At 53.3% G+C, this 6,209-nt stretch overlaps 1 long non-coding RNA gene across 1 annotated transcript; it reads right to left on the bottom strand.

Annotated features, from left to right (window-relative positions):
• Positions 1–2,005: 2,005 nt before the first annotated feature.
• On the bottom strand, positions 2,006–3,568 carry LOC131589762 (uncharacterized). Its single transcript, XR_009279842.1, has 3 exons — positions 2,426–3,568; positions 2,306–2,347; positions 2,006–2,211 (listed from the first exon to the last, which is right to left on the bottom strand). It is a non-coding gene; the product is annotated as an uncharacterized LOC131589762 (long non-coding RNA).
• Positions 3,569–6,209: the final 2,641 nt, after the last annotated feature.

Here is a 6,209-nt window from a genome sequence, read left to right as displayed (position 1 = left end):
GTACTAAAATGCACCAAGAGAAATTTCTGTGCCTAAGTTCCAGAGAGACGAGTGCGTTCTGCACTCGGGGTTCACCAGAGCTTTATATTTTTGTCATTCTGACCTGTTAGCTGAATGAATGGGTAGAGTTTCAAAGAGAAAGCAATGCAAAGTTCAAAAAGCAGAACATTAGAAAGAGAAATATATAAATATATACATGTAAAAGTAAATATAGGGGAGCTAGATAGATATATATAGAGAGAGAGTTAGAGAGAAAGAAAAAAGAAATAAATACAAGTAATCCAAATCTAGACAAGTAGATTAATATTCAGTATGAAAACCATATGGATAGATGCTAATATAATATATTTTAATATCTGATGTGTATTATATCTAGGTGTGTAAAAAAAAGAAGTTCAATATGAGAGAAATAGGTATGAAAAATATTTAAACCAAGGGACTTTTTGTTTTTTATTTACTTACAGGCATGGCATTTAAATGAATAATATAGAAATGAAAATATACACATCTATAATAAACAAATGAAGATAGATAGATAGCCATAAAATAGAAATAAATACAAGTAATCCATTTCTGGACAAGTAGATTAAAACCTCAAAAAAAGCTCAGAGACTAGAACTACATGAAGGCCTCCACCCTGAGAGACATGAACTTAAGGAACACCATTACAAAGTCCTTTATCCCACAGTCCTTTTTCCCAACACACAGGAAGTACCAATATAACGTAATTAGTATAGGTTTTTCTTACTCTTTTGAACCCCACATCGGGCAGCAAATAATGTAATGCTTAGAAAGCTAAGACAAAACTCAAAGAGCTGAAGGATAACTTCACAGCTCCAGCCACCTTGTGTCCATCTAGGAACACCCGCTAGACTCCAACTACACCCTACATGACAAATTTCAAATTACAGGGGCCTAGGACTCGGCCTTTTACACCTACACCCAGGCTGGGCAGCAGGACAGAGCAGCTCCGGGACAACTACACCCAGACACCCGTGACACACAAGACAACAGACGAGGGGACACAATGGGGAGACAAAACTCTGGGCCACAAGAACGGCCGCAAGGACCGAGAGAACGCGGAACGAGATGAGCCGGGTGAGAATGAAGGCGAGCTGATGAAGCTCGCAGAACCCGGGAGGAAGAAGATGCTGATGGAATGACAAACTCCAGCAACTGCCAAGACGGATGCCCGAGAATCTGAGGGCCACAGCCCCCTACCTATCTCTGCGTTTCTTCAAGACCTAAGCCGCAGCAATGGATCCTCGCGGCGCACGGCTGTTGACACAGCTCGGAACAAGACCTCTAAAAGACATTCGATCGGATGCTTTTAAAAGAGAGACGCGATTCCGAGGCCTCTGAGGGCTCCCGAGGCAAAGCTTCGATGGTGTCGGGCTGAGGAGCCCAGAGATCAGAGATGCGAGGAGTGATGCTGGGGTTTCTGGTAAGCCCCCAGAAGAGATAAGGCAAGGCACGTACAACACGAGAGGCACAAAAGACACAGAAGGCACGATGGACAAGTGATGGGACACGCCCCGGGACTGCTCTGTCCTGCGCACCTCAGCACTGTGAACAAATGTGAGGCTCTCCCTTCATGTGGCCTAAGGGGCCACAGCCTGGACCTCCCCGTCCCCAAAGCTGACTCCATAACCCCAGGTCCAGAGTCCCGACCCGGCACCCTGATTTCAGCCCCTCTGCAATTCGCAGCCTCCGACTCAGCTCGCGGATGCCCAGCGGGGAGGATCCACATGGAGCGCCAAGGAAGGCCGCCTCGCCATCCGGGAAGTTCCTGCCATCGCCAGGCTGCCGTCTCTCGGTCAGCTACAATAAATAAAACACAAAATCAGAGGCTGATCTTTGCAGGGCATCAGCCAAAACCCAACAATTCCGCTACTCACGGTCTCCTGCGCACGGCCGCATCTTGAGGCCGCGCCGGGAGCCGGACGCCGTCATCGCAGGGCGCGCCTGAGTTAAGAGAAGACAAAGTGATGCGGCATTGCTGAAACTCAAAGGGACCCTCGCTCCTCCTCCCGACATCCCCAACTCACGGCAACCCCTCGGCCCCTTCCTGAAGGCCACCCACACAGCCCCTTTACGTGGAAAAGGCTCCGTCACACGGTTCCATAACGCTTCCGTAGGGCTCACGGGAGCGGCGAAGCAGCTGTGCCGGCCGGTTGGCGAGGGGGTCTCGGGGAAACGCGACTGGACCGCCTAAAGCACGCAAACAAGATGGGAGGCTTAGCATTGCACCGGAAACTGAGAGCCCAGCGATAACAACAGCTTCCCTCCACTGGTCAATGCTCACCTTGCCCACTTCGCCTTGACTGCTGCCAGCTGGCTCTACTTCCTAAAAATAAACACAAAGAGGAAACCTGTCACACAGTGACCGGTTCCAGTTGCCCTGCAAAGACAAACATTGACTTACCTTCTCGCGGGAACCCCCTTACCCTGGATGGGGCGCTCTGCCACCGATTTCATCCGTCCGCATCTGAAAGAAAGCTGAGACAAAAGTCAAAGTGCTGCAGGGTAACTTTACAGCTCCACACATCTTGTGTCAATCTAGGAACACCCGCTAGACTCCAACTACACCCTACATGACAAATTTCAAATTACAGGGGCCTAGGACTCGGCCTTTTACACCTACACCCAGGCTGGGCAGCAGGGCAGAGCAGCTCCGGGACAACTACACCCAGACACCCGTGACACACAAGACAACAGACGAGGGGACACAACGGGGAGACAAAACTCTGGGCCACAAGAACGGCCGCGAGGACCGAGAGAACGCGGAACAAGATGAGCCGGGTGAGAATGAAGGCGAGCTGATGAAGCTCGCAGAACCCGGGAGGAAGAAGATGCTGATGGAATGACAAACTCCAGCAACTGCCAAGACGGATGCCCGAGAATCTGAGGGCCACAGCCCCCTACCTATCTCTGCGTTTCTTCAAGACCTAAGCCGCAGCAATGGATCCTCGCGGCGCACGGCTGTCGACACAGCTCGGAACGAGACCTCTAAAAGACATCCGATCGGATGCTTTTCAAGAGAAACGCGATTCCAAGACCTCTGAGAGCTCCAGAGGCAAAGCTTCGATGGTGTCGGGCTGAGGAGCCCAGAGATCAGAGATGCGAGGAGTGATGCTGGGGTTTCTGGTAAGCCCCCAGAAGAGATAAGGCGAGGCACGTACAACACGAGAGGCACAAAAGACACAGAAGGCACGATGGACAAGTGATGGGACACGCCCCGGGACTGCTCTGTCCTGCGCACCTCAGCACTGTGAACAAATGTGAGGCTCTCCCTTCACGTGGCCTAAGGGGCCACAGCCTGGACCTCCCCATCAACAAAGCTGACTCCATAATCCCAGGTCACGCTTTCATCCCCTCTGCAATTCATAGCCTTCGACTTAGCTCTCAGATGCCCGGCAGGGTGGATCAACATGGAGCACCAAGGAAGGCCGCCTCGCCATCTGGGAAGTTCCTGCCATCGCCAGGCTGCCGTCTCTCGGTCAGCTACAATAAATAAAACAGAAAATCAGCAGCTGATCTTTGCAGGGCATCAGCCAAAACCCGACAATTCCGCTACTCACGGTCTCCTGCGAACAGCTGCGTCCTGAGGCCGCGCGCTTCGGCCGTGCCGGGAGCCGGACGCCGTCGTCACAGGGCGCGCCTGAGTTAAGAGAAGACAAAGTGATGCGGCATTGCTGAAACTCAAAGGGACCCTCGCTCCTCCTCCCAACATCCCCAACTCACGGCAACCCCTCGGCCCCTTCCTGAAGGCCACCCACACGGCCCCTTTACGTGGAAATGGCCAAGGCTTCATCAGACGGTCCCGTAACGCTTCCGTAGGGCTCACGGCAGAGGCAAAGCAGGCATGCTGGCCGGTTGGCGAGGGGATCTCAACGAAATGTGACTGGACCGCCTAAAGCACGCAAACAAGAAGGGACGCTTGGCATTGGCAGCAGAAACTGAGAACCCAGCAAGAACAACTGCTTCCCTCCACTGGTCAATGCTCACCTTGCCCACTTCGCCTTGACTGCTGCCAGCTGGCTTCACTTCCTAAGAATAAAGACAAAGAGGAGACCTGTCACACAGTGACCGGTTCCAGTTGCCCTGCAAAGACAAACATTGACTTACCTTCTCGCGGGAACCCCCTTACCCTGGATGGGGCGCTCTGCCACCGATTTCATCCGTCCACATCTGAAAGAAAGCTGAGACAAAAGTCAAAGTGCTGCAGGGTAACTTTACAGCTCCACACATCTTGTGTCAATCTAGGAATACCCTCTAGACTCCAACTACACCCTACATGACAAATTTCAAATGACAGGGGCCTGGGACTTGGCCTTTTACACCTACACCCAGGCTGGGCAGCAGGGCAGAGCAGCTCCGGGACAACTACACCCAGACACCCGTGACACACAAGACAACAGACGAGGGGACACAACGGGGAGACAAAACTCTGAGCCACAAGAATGGCCGCAAGGACCGAGAGAACGCGGAACGAGATGAGCCGGGTGAGAATGAAGGCGAGCTGATGAAGCTCGCAGAACCCGGGAGGAAGAAGATGCTGATGGAATGACAAACTCCAGCAACTGCCAAGACGGATGCCCGAGAATCTGAGGGCCACAGCCCCCTACCTATCTCTGCGTTTCTTCAAGACCTAAGCCGCAACAATGGATCCTCGCGGCGCATGGCTGTTGACACAGCTCGGAACGAGACCTCTAAAAGACATCCGATCGGATGCTTTTAAAAGAGAGACGCGATTCCGAGGCCTCTGAGGGCTCCCGAGGCAAAGCTTCGATGGTGTCGGGCTGAGGAGCCCAGAGATCAGAGATGCGAGGAGTGATGCCGGGGTTTCTGGTAAGCCCCCAGAAGAGATAAGGCGAGGCACGTACAACACGAGAGGCACAAAAGACACAGAAGGCACGATGGACAAGTGATGGGACACGCCCCGGGACTGCTCTGTCCTGCGCACCTCAGCACTGTGAACAAAAGTGAGGCTCTCCCTTCATGTGGCCTAAGGGGCCACAGTCTGGACCTCCCCATCCCCAAAGCTGACTTAAAAATCCCAGGTCCAGAGTCCCGACCTGGCACCCCACTTTCAGCCCCTCTGCAATTCATAGCCTCCGACTTAGCTCTCGGATGCCCGGCGAGGAGGATCCACGTGGAGCGCCAAGCAAGGCCGCCGCGCCATCCGGGAAGTTCCTGCCATCGCCAGGCTGCCGTCTCTCGGTCAGCTACAATAAATAAAACACAAAATCAGAGGCTGATCTTTGCAGGGCATCAGCCAAAACCCAACAATTCCGCTACTCACGGTCTCCTGCGAACAGCTGTGTCCTGAGGCCGCGCGCTTCAGCCACGTTGGGAGCTGGACGCTGTCGTCACAGGGCGCGCCTGAGTTAAGAGAAGACAAAGTGATGCGGCATTGCTGAAACTCAAAGGGACCCTCGCTCCTCCTCCCGACATCCCCAACTCTTGGCAACCCCTCGGCCCCTTCCTGAAGGCCACCCACACAGCCCCTTTACGTGGAAAAGGCTCCGTCACACGGTTCCATAACGCTTCCGTAGGGCTCACGGGAGCGGCGAAGCAGCTGTGCCGGCCGGTTGGCGAGGGGGTCTCGGGGAAACGCGACTGGACCGCCTAAAGCACGCAAACAAGATGGGAGGCTTAGCATTGCACCGGAAACTGAGAGCCCAGCGATAACAACAGCTTCCCTCCACTGGTCAATGCTCACCTTGCCCACTTCGCCTTGACTGCTGCCAGCTGGCTCTACTTCCTAAAAATAAACACAAAGAGGAAACCTGTCACACAGTGACCGGTTCCAGTTGCCCTGCAAAGACAAACATTGACTTACCTTCTCGCGGGAACCCCCTTACCCTGGATGGGGCGCTCTGCCACCGATTTCATCTGTCCACATCTGAAAGAAAGCTGAGACAAAAGTCAAAGTGCTGCAGGGTAACTTTACAGCTCCACGCATCTTGTGTCAATCTAGGAACACCCGCTAGACTCCAACTACACCCTACATGACAAATTTCAAATTACAGGGGCCTAGGACTCGGCCTTTTACACCTACACCCAGGCTGGGCAGCAGGACAGAGCAGCTCCGGGACAACTACACCCAGACACCCGTGACACACAAGACAACAGACGAGGGGACACAACGGGGAGACAAAACTCTGAGCCACAAGAACGGCCGCAAGGACCGAGAGAACGCGGAA

The sequence above is a fragment of the Poecile atricapillus genome, chromosome 29, assembly GCF_030490865.1.
Source record: "Poecile atricapillus isolate bPoeAtr1 chromosome 29, bPoeAtr1.hap1, whole genome shotgun sequence".
Classification (NCBI taxonomy): Eukaryota; Metazoa; Chordata; class Aves; order Passeriformes; family Paridae; genus Poecile; species Poecile atricapillus.
Note: the sequence above shows the minus strand (reverse complement) of the source record. Positions and strands in the feature narration are given on the sequence as shown.